This window comes from Babylonia areolata, chromosome 8 (assembly GCF_041734735.1).
Source record: "Babylonia areolata isolate BAREFJ2019XMU chromosome 8, ASM4173473v1, whole genome shotgun sequence".
Taxonomy (NCBI): Eukaryota; Metazoa; Mollusca; class Gastropoda; order Neogastropoda; family Buccinidae; genus Babylonia; species Babylonia areolata.
Genome location: NC_134883.1, coordinates 25,616,814 through 25,633,117, shown reverse-complemented (window position 1 = coordinate 25,633,117; position 16,304 = coordinate 25,616,814). Strand labels below are relative to the sequence as shown.

General features: G+C 46.2%; 1 protein-coding gene across 8 annotated transcripts in view; it reads right to left on the bottom strand.

The window, feature by feature from the left end:
- Positions 1-16,304, bottom strand: part of LOC143284679 (plasma membrane calcium-transporting ATPase 2-like) — a 201,138-nt gene that overhangs the window by 97,339 nt on the left and 87,495 nt on the right. Inside the window, exon 1 of one of the 8 annotated variants that reach the window (XM_076591607.1) lies at positions 7,948-7,967. The exons of the other annotated variants lie outside the window; for them this stretch is intronic. The gene's annotated coding sequence lies outside the window, so the exon portion shown is untranslated. Of the gene's footprint in view, positions 1-7,947; positions 7,968-16,304 lie in introns of those variants that run through there. 8 annotated transcript variants of the gene reach the window in all.

Here is a 16,304-nt window from a genome sequence, read left to right as displayed (position 1 = left end):
CGTGTGTATACGCAAGCAAAAGATCAAATACGCACGTTAAAGATCCTGTAATCCATGTCAGCGTTCGGTGGGTTACGGAAACAAGAACATACCCAGCATGCACACCCCTGAAAGCGGAGTATAGCTGCCTACATGTTGGGGGTAAAAACGGTCATACAAGTAAAAGCCCACTCGTGTATATACGAGTGAACGTGGGAGTTGCAGCCCACGAACGCAGACGGACGAAGAAGACTGCTTAGAATTAAGAATTTTCCAAATACGTGGGGCTCACCGTGAAGTTAGGAACATTCTTAACGATAAGCAAACTTAGCGCTGCTTGCTAAGTTCGCCCATGCAACCCAGCCATGATGTGTGGCCGTAATGCACACGGCTGTGTGCATGCGTCAGTATTGTCGCGTGTCAAGAGCACGTGCTGGTGACTCAGTGACTGCTTTTTGTGGTGACGACAAATGCTGCCGGCGGGCCAACAGATGGGCCAAGCGTCAAATAACAACACTGCACTTCCCAGTGAGATATGTGCGCTCATAACAAAAGAATGACTCTGGCAGCTGCAATTCTACGCCTCTCTCTCTGTATACATATATATATATATATGCATACACGGATGCCGCCCCCCCAAAATTCTGTAACTAATTAAATAAATACTCGTTCAATTTCAGCGGACACATAAATAAAACAAAATAAACAGATAAGTAGTGGAATACATGCAATCCTAACTAAGCCGTAAAATAAGTCCCTATAACGTCCTCTCTCATAATCAACCGGAAAGTAATTTGTCTATCCTTATTATCTGCACTGTTTAAAATGTAGGAATTTAAAAGAAAAAAAAAGAAAAAAAGAAGAAAAGACCAATGCATTCGGTTTCCAACAAGCGTTTCAAACAATGGAATGAATGGATATTGTTAAACCACACAACTGTCTGTATTTTCGTTCCGTAATCATCTAAAACTTGATTCTTGGACACACTTCCTTATTCGCCCACATCCTTCAACAAAAGTCTTCTTTTAATATATATAATATATATATATATATATATATAATATATATATATATACACATACATACATACATACATATCTCTCTCTCTCTTCTCTATATATATATATATATATGTGACCAAGCGCGCTATGCTTGCTCCAACACTATTCACGCACAAGCCACAGCAGACGACAGTTTTCCCTCATAACCCACGCACAGAATGTGTGACGTCACTCCGCTTACATCATTTTGTCCTCCTCGCCAGGCCACCTGCTGACGGCTTGACCAGTGTCGCGTCGCGGTACGTCATTGGCTGAGAGCAAACTTGTGTTTCTGTTCCACCGTAATTAATTAATAACTCTCTTGTCAGATCAGTAAACTACTAGTATTATATACTGGCAGACTCGTCTTAATTCCATCTTTAAATCTATTCCATTTATGTTCGCCTACGTTAAACTGATTTAACGCAGTTTGTAATTTTCAGCGACGAGCTCGTTAAAACTGACCCTGTTCAGGTGACTTAAATTAAGATTATAAATTCATCTTAAATAATCAACACTTCATTTTACACTCATTATAAAGTAGGCGTTGAGCTCTTTCTTTTGCAACTGATCCGACGTAAATCGGTTCAGGAATCATTTAGAAATCTATCACTGAACACCTTGTAACAAACACAATTGTCATCGGATTCTCCGTGATTAGTGACGATCTGCTTGCAAGCACACGTGACGCACTTTGCGGTCCGCTAAACTTGCATAAATTGGCACAGTGAATGATGAGTGGTCATTTCATACCTGGTCAGTCATCTGACCAGAGCCTGCTCTCTCTCTCTTGCTGTGTCGCGGGCAGTGTGTCGTGTGTGTCCCCACAACAGCTGACACCTCGCTACGTATCGCTGTAAGTACTAGTGTGTAGAATGTGTTGATTTGTAAGTTGTATTATTCGACACAGTACTTGTGTTTATATGAGTATGTTCAGTTATTGCTTTGTTCAGTTAATTCTTTGTTCAGTTATTGCTTTGACAAGTTAGTCACAGATCGGCTATGACTGATCTAAATAATCGCCATGTCGTCATATGCTCGGAGCAGTATTCCATTTGAGTCTTCGTAACGTCACAGTCAGTGACGTCTCTGGACACTAGTGTTTGTTCCAGAATGTTCTAGTGAGTGCGTAAAGTTCATTCACCACTTAATGGTTAAACCATGATGGTGCTTCACTTACTATCTGGTCTATCAGTTTGCCAGTATAATATCAAAGCCACTGATTCTATTATCTTGTTTATTATTCATGTATTATTTTACATGCTGATATCAGTTGTACTGCTACAGTGTGCTCAGTACTCTAAGATGTGTGTAGTATTCTGCTGTTGTGATTACAAGATAGTGTTGGATTAATTGTTTCAATCACTTTAACTCAGCTATTCAAATGTATTAGGAATGTCATTTGATGTCAGCGTTTGGTCTTCACACATTTGCATTATGTTGTTGCATATCCCAAACCCGAGTGAATAGTCTTTCCATGTGATATGTATACATGCGCTTTATTATTCACTTGTGCAGACATGTTGTGCTAATGACATTTGTTTGTGTCATTCCAGGCACTGTCTTCTCTTTTAGTTCTTCTTCTTAGTTCTTCTCCTAGTTGTCTTCTTCTCTTAGGTCTTCTCTTTTTATGTAAATAAAACAATAGAAAACCCATTTGTGACTGGCCTCTATATGTTCCTGGCTTGTGCGTGGGATCTTGTCTATCCTTTCAATCAATCATCTAGTTAAGTCTTTTGTGCTGTACCCCTAGAAGAACCACTCGGTACACGGCTACAAAAGAGGCGTCGCCGACAGGATTTTGATCCTTGATTAATCCAAATTATTCCCATTAAGTTATTAAGGTTTCAATTCTTTCTATCCAAATTCAATCCATCCCTAAACCACAGCCCTTTACCACCAAGTGTACCTTGTTACAACTTGGCGCTGTGAGCATAGGATGTGCTGATTCTTTAAATATCTCTAATAATAAATCACAGCTCCTAGCCAAGCAATCTCTATTACATACTTGGTGCTGTGAGCTAGGATCGTACAGGGACAAGAGGTTGTACTAACAGTCACATAGGGATAGTCAGACATAGGAGAAGAGAGAAGACAGTGCAGCAGGTACGTCAAGTCCACAAGAAACGTCGCCCACATCAAGATGGCTTCAACTGACTTCCTGCCCAAACTCCCGACGCTATCCGGTGAGGAAGGCAGCAGTGAGGTCGACGACTTCATCAGTGAGGCCAGACTGATTCTCCAGCTACAGCCCCTGGATGACGCGACAGCCTCTCTCTGGCTGATCTCAGCCCTTGCCGGCAGAGCTCGCCAGCAGATCGTCAGGCTGCCAGCGACCGAAGTGGACACCCCAGCCAAGATCCTTCACATCATTGAGGAGAACTGGGGAGAGCAGCGAGATGCCACCGACCTTGCCACTGCGTTCTTCAACAGACAGCAGCAGCCCAAGGAGACGGTGATCGACTACGCATCACATCTTCGGTACCTGTGGACCAAGGTCAACAGGGCTGAAGATGGGATCATGCAGGTGCCAGCGACCATCCTCCGCAACGCCTTCGCCAGAGGTCTTCAGCCAGCTGCACTCAGGCGCGATGTCAGGCGCCTCATCCGCTACCACCCTGACACCACCTTCGAGGCAGCGAAGAAGGAGGCCCTGCGATGGCTGCGGGAGGACAGCCACGCCTATGACACCAGCCCCGGCGTAGACAACACAACTGTTGCGCACCTACAATCTCAGCTGGCCGCACTCGCAGCTGAGAACACCAGCCTGCGACGTCAGCTGCAGTCACCCATGCCAGCACACAGCCCACATCCTTCAAAACCAGCACTTCATGCTCAACACTGTGTCTGGTGTGAGAGGTCTGGCCACACAGAGCACCAGTGTCGCCACAAGCGACACTACCAGGCCAGGCGACAGAATACTGACAAGCCGCCAGTTCCAGCCCACAACCAGTGTGTTCCTACCACCCACACTGAGCAACATGGACCAACGCCGCCATCTCCAGCTCCAAACCAGAGACGCCGCAGACGCAGACGGAGGCACCACAGCACCACACCTGATGCTGTCGTCCCACACTTGTCCCCACCTGTCATCAGCCCCGCACCACAGAGGTCCAGCCAACAACCACCCTCTGTCACGCCTACAGACCCGGTCCCACTGCACCACCAGGGCGACAAAGTGTCTGACACAGACACTGATACCGATAGTGACAGTGGTATGTGGCTGACCAGGCCCATGCCAAGACCCAGGACACCAACCCGGCAAGCTGCACCAGAGCCGCCTCCACTACCACCAGATCCTGCACCAAGGCGATCCACACGACTGGCAACCAGGGCACCACTGACTGTGTGAAGAGACTGGTGAAGAACCATTTTACAGCCAGAGCTGAAACAACGCTTTATGTTTTCATGTCTATGAACATGCTACAATAATTCATGCTGTAATTTTGTTTTCATTGTCAGATATTTCTGCACAAATTCATGTTTTATGTTTTTTTCTTCTCTTCTTGCTTAATTTAACCTGTGATTTAGCTTGTCACAAGGTTTTAGCAATGCAAAGCATGACTATGAACAAGCTACAATAATTCATGTAAAAATCTATGTATTATACATGTATGCTATTCTACATGTGCGTCTGACAGTAATAAGATAGACTAGATAGATTGATAGGCACACAAATGAATGCTTTCCATCTTCATAGTGTATTTACCAAATTCGGACCCCTTCTCTATATCAAACTCTTCAAAGTTAGGATGCATTTGACTAAGACCAAACTCTTAACTTAACCTGGCTAAAGCCACTTTGAATATAGAAGTAGGGTGTTGTTCTTAAGAAGGTTGCAGTCATTTCACATTTACTTAGCTATCAGTTATCAGCTAAATTCACTCCCTTACCTGCCCAATAATTCTTGTTTGATGCTCAGCTAAGTCTCCTCACAAGAATTACTTTTAATTAACCATCGCGGACGATGGATTTCAAAAGATGGGGGGAGGTGTGACCAAGCGCACTATGCTTGCTCCAACACTATTCACGCACAAGCCAGAGCAGACGACGTTTTCCGTCCTAACCCTTGCACAGTATATGTGACGTCACTCTGCTTACATCATTTTGTCCTGGCCAGACCACCTGCTAACAGCTCGCCCAATGTCGCATCGCAGTACGTCATTGGCTGAGAGCAAACTTGTGTTTCTGTTCCACAGTATTTAATTAATAACTCTTTTGTCAGATCAGTAAACTGTTAGTATTATATACTGGCAGAATCGTCGCAGTTCCATCTTTAAGTCTGTTCCATTTATGTTAGCCTACGTGAAACTGATTTAACGCAGTTTGTAATTTTCAGCGACGAGCTCGTTAAAACTGACCCTGTTCAGGTGACTTAAATTAAGATTATAAATTCATCTTAAATAATCAACACTTCATTTTACACTCATTATAAAGTAGGCATTGAGCTCTTTCGTTTGCAACTTATCCGACGTAAATCGGTTCAGGAATCATTTAGAAATCTATCACTGAACACCTTTAAACAAACACAATTGTCATCGGATTCTCCGTGATTAGTGACGATCTGCTTGCAAGCACACGTGACGCACTTTGCGGTCCGCTAAACTTGCATAAATTGGCACAGTGAATGATGAGTGGTCATTTCATACCTGGTCAGTCATCTGACCAGAGCCTGCTCTCTGTCTCTTGCTGTGTCGCGGGCAGTGTGTCGTGTGTGTCCCCACAACAGCTGACACCTCGCTACGTATGGCTGTAAGTACTATTGTGTAGAATGTGTTGACTTGTGCTTTAAAGGTATCCTTCGACACAGTACTTGTGTTCATATAAGTATGTTCAGTTGTTGCTTTGTTCAGTTAATTCTTTGTTTAGTTATGGCTTTGACATGTTAGTCACAGCTCGGCTATGACTGATCTAGAAAATTGCCATGTCGTCATATGCTCGTAGCGGTGTTCCATTTGATTCTTAACGTCACAGTCAGTGACGTCTCTGGACACTAGTAGTTTGTTCCAGAATGTTCTAGTGAGTGCATAAAGTTCATTCACCACTTAATGGTTAAGCCATGGTGGTTCTTCACTTACTATCTGGTCTATCAGTTTGCCAGTATTATATCTAAGCCACTGATTCTCTATCTTGTTTGTTATTCAGGTATTATCTTTCACACTAATATCAGTTGTACTGCTACAGTGTGCTCAGTACTCTACGATGTGTGTAGTATTCTGCTGTTGTGATTTCAAGATAGTGTTGGATTAATTGTTTCAATCACTTTAACTCAGCTATTCAAATGTATTAGGAATGTCATTTGATGTCAGCGTTTGGTCTTCACACATTTGCATTATGTTGTTGCATATCCCAAACCCGAGTGAATAGTCTTTCCATGTGATATGTATACATGCGCTTTATTATTCACTTGTGCAGACATGTTGTGCTAATGACATTTGTTTGTGTCATTCCAGGCACTGTCTTCTCTTTTAGTTCTTCTTCTTAGTTCTTCTCCTAGTTGTCTTCTTCTCTTAGGTCTTCTCTTTTTATGTAAATAAAACAATAGAAAACCCATTTGTGACTGGCCTCTATATGTTCCTGGCTTGTGCGTGGGATCTTGTCTATCCTTTCAATCAATCATCTAGTTAATTCTTTTGTGCTGTACCCCTAGAAGAACCACTCGGTACACGGCTACATATATATATAACTCTTAACCCTTTCCAAATCGGGCATCAAAACTCCTAAACCCTCTCACCACTTTCGTTTGGTTCCAAAATCAGGCAATAAAACAAACCCTGTTTTCCCTTTGAAACTTGGGTTCTCCAACCTCTTTTCAAACCAGTCATCGGAACTCGGGTTTCGTTAGTTACCCTTTCGATTCAAAAATGAACCAGGCCTCAAACCTCAAGATTCTGTTGTGTCAGCCTTTTCAATTAAGGGGGGAAAAAAAATCTAATCTCGTTTCAAAACAGGCATTAAAAATTCTGGTTCCCCCCCCCCTTCCCCCCGGACACACACACACATACACAGGCAAGAGTGATTTCATTCCACTGATCTCAAAGCAGGGGTTCAACAGTTCTGATTCTGTTGTCTTTTATAAACACAGCCCCAACACAGCGGGTCACAATACTCATATATCGGGTTCAAGTAGCCGTTTCAAACCAGGCTTCAAAAGCCCAATGCTCGGAGTATTGTCAAAAGCAATCTCCACAACCTACACGCCCACGCGTACACAGACCCACACACATCCATTGACTGTCTCTCTCTCTCTCACACACACACACACACTCTCTCTCTCTCTCTCTCACACACACAGAGCAGAGCCTGAAGCTAAAAGCTGGAGGGTGTCGCATCAGGCGTTGTCCATAAACAAAAAGTGGGGCAATGTCTGCTGTAATTTCCTGGCAGCCTGCTCGACAGTGTCGCTGCTGGCATTTTCACCAACTCCATCCGAGCTCCAACGCTTCCAGTAACACCACGTCCTTATGTTCTCACTGTATAACATGCATCACTACAAATGACTTGTGAACGCGCGGGCGCACTTGCACAATCACATACTCATGCACGCCCATATATAGCCTATACAAGTCATGTGTATACACAAACATTTACGCGCGCGCATACGTACCTGAGTGCACCACAAACTCACATGCTTTATCATGTCTCTGTCTCTTATATTATGCACGCACACAGGCCCACGGACACACTGCCAAAGTGACAACCTGTCTTTCTATGTATGGGTGGGAGTGTATGCGTGTGTATGTATGCCGTGCGTATGTCAGTGCGCGCGCGTGTGCAAGTGTTTAAGATCGAACACGGTGAGGTGGGATGGCTGTGTGCGTGCGTTCGTGTGAAGTGTGTTTGTGTGTGTGAGAAGGTACGTTCGTGCATGCACCAAAAAACACCAAAAAACAACAACACAAAACACCAAAAAACCGCACGCGCGTACCTGTCTTCTTCACTGAGATACGCCCGCGCACATTCGCTCCCTCCTCTGCTTTGGCAGTCCAAGGAAACGGCCAGAGTACGCAGCGAAACAGTCGGTGTTGAAATTCCCCAAAACACGGCTTCATTAGGCGGCCAGACCCCTGTGTTGCTCAACAAGGCGTCTGACAACAAAACATGGCCTGGCACTCCGCCAAACAAGGGGGCTCGCAGAGGTGGAGAGAGAGCAATACCCCCCCCCCCCCCCCCCCAATTATTATTATTATTATCTTTCGTCGCCTTCTACTTCTTCTTCGTTTGAAGAACATTCATTAGTCTGGTAACTGGGTGTGTCCTACTTGTTTTACCTCATCATAGAGGATTTGGTAACATGAGAAGTCCTAACGCGCACGCGTGCGTGCGTGTGTGTACGCGCGGGCGCGAGCGAGCGAGAGAGAGAGAGAGAGTGTGTGTGTGTGTCCATGCTCTTTGGTTTCCTTTGTATCGACTCAGCTCTTTGTAAGTTGACAATGCTGCGTAACAACTATTCTCAAACGACGAATGAACCCCCTCCCCCCGTCCCCACGGTCCCTCCCTCCAACCCCCTCCCCCCGCCCCGCCAGGACTTCCCCCTTGGGGCGTCAAACGGACTTCACACCCAGACCCTAAGGGGGTATGGAGGGGGGCTTGCATGAGCGAACGTGGCAGCGCAAAGTTTGCTCTTCGTTCAAAATGTTCCAAACTCCACGGTAAATTCCATAGACCGAGGAGATTTCTCAACTCCAAGCAGAGACTTCGCGTTGCAAAGATCCCCTTACGCAAGCCGGGCCCCACGGGACCCAAGCCTTTGACACTTTGAACTTGAGGACCGTGCATGTCAATAGGTCGTTCAACTCAACTCAAAGGATGAGCTAGCTAACATTGTGGAGCTGACAACCTGTGTACTAAGGCTGAGGCTGTTTCTGGTTAGTTAGGTTTATTTGTCTTGACATCCAGAAACAGACAAAACGGTACTAGTAGCCTCCACAATCCCATCCCCGACAAGACAAAATCACGGTAGCGGATCACGAACTTCTACATATTAATATATCAAAGACCACATTTAGCTGGACTTTGAGTGAGGTTTCCTTACTGTCCTAATCATGTTGTATTGTATTGTATTGTATTGTATTGTATTGTATTGTATTGTACTACTCTTTGTCACAACAGATTTCATTGAAGAAATTCGAGTTGCTCTCCAACTTCTCTCGCAGCGTCACCCGGTTTGTTTGTTTTGTTGGGTTTCTGCTTTTTTGCCTGCAAGAGTATTTGTTTTTCTCTCAAACTGAATTTTTCTACGTACATTTTGCTACGAACGATTATTTTGAAGCCATGTGTTCTTTTACATGCACAAAGTACATACCACACACGGGTCCTCGGTCAATCGTCGCATCCGAATGACCTAGCTTCCAAACCACAACTTAAGATTGAGCGGGTGGGAGGTGGGAGGGGGGTGGGCGAGAGACAGAGAAAGACATAGACAAATCATGACACAGGGGAAACGTAAGACAGAGAGACAGACACAGATAAGAGCCAAAGAAACACACACACATGCACACAGACACACGCACACACAGACAGACAGACACACACACACACTCAGAGAAACAGACAGACCGAGGCACAGCGAGGTGCAGGAGACTGAAGGAGAGGCGGGCCATCAAAGGTGTACACTTTGCCAGCAACACGACTCAGGGCAGGGGGGGGGGGGGGGGGGGGGGGAGACGGCACGGAAGGCCACTGGGGGAAAATCGATCGGGAATCTGGAGTCTTGTCTGGTGGAGGCACTATTCTACCAAGAGGCGATCGCTCGCTCGCCCGCCCACACACTCCTGCAAACCCCACGTCGGTGACACTACAACTTGCCTCCACAATCAACCGAAAACACGATCTTACATAATACAAGCCCCTCCCCCCCCCCCTCACCCCCCCCCCCCCCGACAAAATACACCCCCCTTACCCCCTTCTTCCTTCCCTCCCCTCTCCATGAAAGACATCCAGGACTCAGCTTCTCGAACCATGCAACCTTCACCGAACTAGGACCCAAGTCCTCAATCTTGAAATAAAAAGGTTACAGCCCCCCCCCCCCCACACACACACACACCACACCCCCTCCCAATCCGTTCCATCCCGTCTCCCAGACAGACATCCTACAAGACTCAGCTTCTCGAACAACGCGTGGATACATGTAGCTAGGGAGAGTCCATCCCCCCACAACATCCACAAACAACGCAACCTTAAACCGGACCAAGACCCAATGAACAGAAGCAATGCATACAATATTTGATTATTGATTAATTTTCTGTCCTAATCCCGCTTCCCCCGTCCCCCCTCTCACACCACACCCTTCCAATATTATGTTTTGTTCTTTCTCCTATCACTGACACTCACCCTCTCCATTTCACATTTTGTACTCTTTATCTTTTCCACATTCTGTTCTCTCTCTCTTGGTCCCCTCCCCCTGCTCCCCCCCCTCCCCTCCACCTCAACCGCCTCCCCCTTTTCATTCGAATATACAGAAATGTCGATTACTAATCAATAATAACAATCATCATTATGATGGAAATGATAATAATCCAAATAATAATAATAACAATATAATTTATTTTCAGTCTAATATCATCATCTTAGATGAACAGACTATAAATAAATAAACGAATAAACGAACGACCCAATGAACAACCTGACCTTAGTAAGGGCTTTCTGCCAACAAAATTCAACAGGTCGTTAAAACTCCAATTGAACTGATCGGTTCCCTCTCACCAACAACCCCCCTCTCGCCCCCCCCCCCCGCCCCCCCCCCCCCATCTCCTCCGGCATCGCCAATGCCTCCGCGCGCACGCGCATCTCTTGACATGTTGCCATCGCTCAACATTCTTTTAATTGAGAAGGCTCTATTGTCCGAAGAGTGCCAAAGACGTTGTGTCATTGTGTGTGTGTGTGTGTGTGTGTGTGTGTGTGTGTGTGTGTGTGTGTGTGTGTGCGTGCGTGCGCGCACGCATGCGTGTGAGAGACAGAGAGAGTGAGGGGGCGGGGAGGGGGGAGAAAAAGAGAGAGGGGAAGAGAGTGAGAATGTATGTTTGTGTAGGTGTGTGTGTGTGTGTGTGTACTTGTGCTCTTGTGTATGGGAGAGGCAGACACAGAAATAAGCGTACAGTTTAGAGTCAGACAGAGGGGGAGAAAGGAAGAGAAAGAGAGAGCTGGAGGTACAGAATTGATCGGTAGAGAAAGAGAGAGGGTGAGAGAGAGAAAGAGATAGCGAGGCAGAGAGATAAAGAAAGAGACAGACAGACAGAGGGACAGGGAGAGAGAGAGAGAGAGAGAGAGAGAGAGAGAGAGAGAGAGAGGAGAGAGGAGAGAGAGAGAGGGGGGGGGAGTGAGGGAGGGAGAGACACACACACAGAGACAGAGACAGACAGATAGAGGCAAAACCGGTTCACAAGCAGTGCGACTGGTCTCACAGTCACATCACAAAACGACAAACAATCAAGAATAATAATCATATGATGAGGATGATGAAGAAAAATCAGAAGAATAATAATCATATGACGATGATGACGAAGAAAAATCAGAAAAATAATAATCATATGATGAGGATGATGAAGAAAAATCATAATAATAATAATCATATGATGATGATGATGATGAAGAAAAATCAGAAGAATAATAATCATATGATGATGATGATGAAGAAAAATCAGACGAAGAAAGAAAACGAAAGAAGAAGAAAGGAATGGGGGTGGGTGTGGGCGTAGGAATAGAGTAGGAGGAGAGAGAAGAGGAGGAGGAGGAAGGGAAAAGGAGAGAAAAAGGTGGAGAAGGAATACTGTTTGAACCAGCCCAGGCTCCACCCGTCTTTTCGCCCCCATTTTCCCATCACCCCCCACCCCTACCACACGCCTGGTGTCCCCCTCCGAAGCTCGTAATTTTTTTTTTCAAGAAGAAAAATTAAGAGCTTCGAAGGGGGACACCAGGAGAAGAAAAAAAAGCTGATGACCTGACCACCTGTCCTATCGAAGACGTGCGTGCACGAACCCATCTCCTGTACTTTTTTATTTCTTTTTCTTTTAAGCAGCTTGCATCGGAGAGGACGCCAGCTCTTCCATTCTAACTCCCATTGGCATCTTTCCCCTCCTTTTTTTCTTTCTTCTTCTCCCTCTCTCTTTCATTCTTTTTCTTTTTCCAATTCTTTCTCTCTCCCTTTCATTCTTTTTTTCCCCCCCCCTTTCCAATTCTAATTCTCTCCTTGGCTTTTCGTTCTTTAGTTTTCTCCTTTAAAAAGTCTTTCTTTCATCTTTTTTTCTGAACTGTTTAAACTTCTTTCTTTTCTCCCTATCTTCCTTTTATATATATATCATTATTGATTTCATTTTATCATTTAACAGCTTTCCTGTGAGCAAATGACCCATCTCCCACATGAATACTGCCCGGCACTGAGCACGTGTCGAAAGAAACCAGACCGTCCAGATTCCGAACTTCATTGCTTTGTTTCAATGAAACACGGACGTGCTCTACCTTCATGGCGACATCGAGAAAATCTCACACAAAGATTCCTGATAAAACATCTTCTGAAGTTCGTGGCGGACATCTTCACATAACTAAAAATTTAAAAACCGTCAGCATAAGCCCTTCTGCTTTATCCGTGGAAAAGAATCACAGAGTGGAGGGGGATGGGGGTGGGGGTGGGGGGTGAGGCAGAAAAAAAAGCAAAAAACATTGAGTACACGAAATCGTAATCCATCACAGGTCTGGAGACCACCTGCTGCACTGCGGAAGACGGCGGTTTTGGCGCTGCAGAGCAGACTGACCATCTGACAGAATGACCTGGGGAACGCAGAAGAAAACGTAATCCATCACTGGTCCCGTGTCGCTACCACACAGTGGTCGCTGCCAGTAATCCGCCCCACACCCACTAGCCAGATACTCTGCTCAATTCAATTCAATTCAAAATACTTTATTATCTGCTTCAACCAAAAACAGAAAATTTTCTTTAGGCTCACTTAAAATAAAATGCCCGTCAGCAAAAACAAACAAACAAACAAACAAAAAAACAACAACTGACACACCGTTCACTTATCACCATGTACACATCAGTTATTATGTAAAAAGAAAAACATGTGGGTAAGATACTATTACATTCAGAGTGCAACAACTGTGTGTGTGTGTTGCGTGTGTGCCGCGCGCGCGCATGCATCGTTTTGTGTGCTCTTCACACTTGTCATAATGTATCTGTGAGTTTGACAGATTCAACCCGAGGGGTGTGGGGGTGGGGGGTCGGGGAGGGGTGGAGTGGGTGGTGGTGAAGATGGTGGGATGGGGGTCAGAAGGGAATGCGGGGAGTAATAAGGCTTCCGAAGACCGCTAGGTGGATGGGAAGGAGGGCAGCAAAGGCGGACGGTGCAGAAGTAATGGCTGGTTATGGTGGGATGGATGGCTTGGCTTGTGAAACCAGACATCATTCTCTCTCCTCCCCTCCTCTCCCTCCATCATCCAGGGTGTGCGGTGGTCTGATGGTTAGAGCGATGGATTCTCGCCTTGAGGTTCCTGAGTTCGATCCCCGTGGCAGCTGGTGGGTTAAGGTCCTGGAATTTCTCACAATAACAACAGTCATCAAAAGATAACAAGTCGTTAAAATATCTCCCCTGCAGTTGTTCAGGCTTGGAGGTGGTTCTTATCTTTATTCTTTATTTCACAGTCAAGCCTCCTCTCCCAGCCCGAGAACGATCACACCTGATTTACCTGAACATTGCTGGTGTGACCCCGAGACAGTAAAGTCTAAGCGAAAGAGACAGTCCGAATCCTAATTCCTGAACATGCATCAATCTCCTGACATCGAACCATCAATCGTCGTACCGCCTGGAAAAAAAAGGCAACAACAGCGGAGAAACATCACAAGTCACACACAGAGAGAGCAGAGAGCAGGCAGACAAACCGAACGAAAGACAGAAAGACAGAGAGACAGACACACACAGATAGACCGAGACAGAGAGAGACAGACCGAAAGACTGAGAACATACACACACACACACTCTCTCTCTCACACACACACACATACACAGAACAACTGGGGCCTGCCGTTATCTTTTTTTTCCCGCCGCTCTCTCTCTCTCTTTCCTCTCGAAGCGCGCGGGAAGGGGGTGGGGGGGGGGGGGGGAGGACGGAGACTTACATTACGGAGTGTACCCCTTCCAACGCTCATTTCCGCCCCCGGGGTTTTCAAGCGGAACTGGAATTGATGGCGACCCTGTGGACCTCGGGGATCAGCCACGTCCAGATCGATCGTACCACACCCACCTCCCTCTCCCTCTCTCCCCCTTCCATGTGCCACTCGGCTCTTGCAACACACATCCACAGAAATGACCGGAATGCACACAGCTCCGGAAAGCCAGGAGTAGAGAGAGAGAGAAAGAGAGAGAGAGAGCGAGCTCGATCCATCAGGACGGCTCCATAAACCTGCCATCCGTCTTCACACTAAAGCCAGCAAGCAGCCGGGACGAAAAGCTCTCGTTGCTATCTATCGATTGCTGCCCCCCACCCCCTCAGTCCACCCAACCACCCACCAACCAACCAACCAGCCTGATGCTGACCACAAACTTTACCCTCCCCCCGCCCCAGCCCCCTCCCTCCCTCTCTCTCTCTCACACACACACACACTCACCTTACGTGCATAAATACCGCCTGGTTTCGCTTTATCCGCCATTCCTGAGCCATTCATGAAAGAAAAAAAGAAAAAAAAAGAAAAAAAGTGAGTACCATTGGGAACGGTATGTTTGAGAGGTGGCTTTTCTGCACCGCCTGGCATTCAGCAATACCCCTGAGCCGTTCATTATGAAATATGAGTATTACCCGGAAAGGCATGATTCAGGGTCTTCACGTTCTTCTCCCCTGAACCATCTGCTATGGCAATTTCAACGTGCAAGTTCAACTAGTTTGTGGGAAGCTGCACGGGTACGGGCAAAGTGTGTTGTTTTTGCTCGTCGTCTTGCTTTCCTTTTATACATATAATGGGTTAAAAAGAAGCGGTCGGATAAAGGATAAGGATTAGAACGCCGTTAATGAGGAATAACGAATTCAATAAAATACCGAAGGTTCGAGCTTCTTTTGAAAGGAGACTATCATCTTTATAAAAAAAAATAAAAATAAAAAAAAAGAAGAAAAAACGGTCGGCAAGTCGAGACACTGTCTGATAATGCACAAGAGTGTCTGTTATTGGTATGATCTTTCCATCAATACCAACATTCTTCTCCTTGTCTGTTACTGGTAGTACCTTCTGACACCCACCCTCACCTTCCTCCTTCCTCCAACACACACACTCCTCATTCCTGGTCCCCCCCCCCCCATTCTCCTCCTCCTCTTTCATTCCCTTCTCTCTTCGAACACACCTGTCCATTCGAATGCAATATCACCATCAAGATCACGTTCCCACAATAATTATGAGATCAGATGGCGAGCAAGTCACATTTATCAGGCGTCACTTACAGTTCAGCACTCACAGTACAGTGCCGACCCGCCGGCTACAGTTCTATCGGAGAAACCTGCTCGCCAATAAAACTTCCGCACTTGTCGCAGACAACAATGGACCATCTGTCGGTCGAGGAAACCTCATTGTTAGCACCGGACTGGTAGAACGACCCCCACAGCAGATCGGTCAAAACCAGTGAGTGTCTATACCACTGTATGGTAGGGTTCAGAGCTATGAATGCGTGTTAAATTTCGGGTGAGAAAACGCTTTGATCTGTCTCCGCACAAGATTCAGTGCTGCAGAACCCCCCCAACCCCCCCCCCCCCCCTCTCTCTCTCTCTCTCTCACACACACACACCCGACCGAAAAAAACTGAGTGGAACCACAGAAGCTACAGAATCCCTGACTACCACTATAGGGGCATGCCGCACAGGAGTGGGAACGGGGGAGGATGAGGATGAGATTTAAACGCCAGCGGGATTTCCACACTGTCACATGCATGCAGGGCCACGATGTCACAGGCAGTTTACCTGAGTCGCATACATGTACCAATGGACACACATCAGTTCCCGTCCGCCCCCCCTGGCAGCAAGTGGATGTGAAGATCATCCCGTCCCTGACACCTGAATGCTTGCTGACACCGTAAAGGTCTCCCCTTTCAGCTCTGCCCCCTGTAAAACCGTCTCACCCCTTCTCTACATAATACAGAGATCGTAACCCCTGTTCGCCCCACACTTCCTTTTTAAACCACGGTCTTCTAGCATCACCTTTCCCACTCCTCTAAAATGTCTACGCAACCAGATAGGCACTTAGATCCACGTATCGATTACCCTGTGACACATACACTCCCCGAACACACACACAGACACACACAGGGCCTG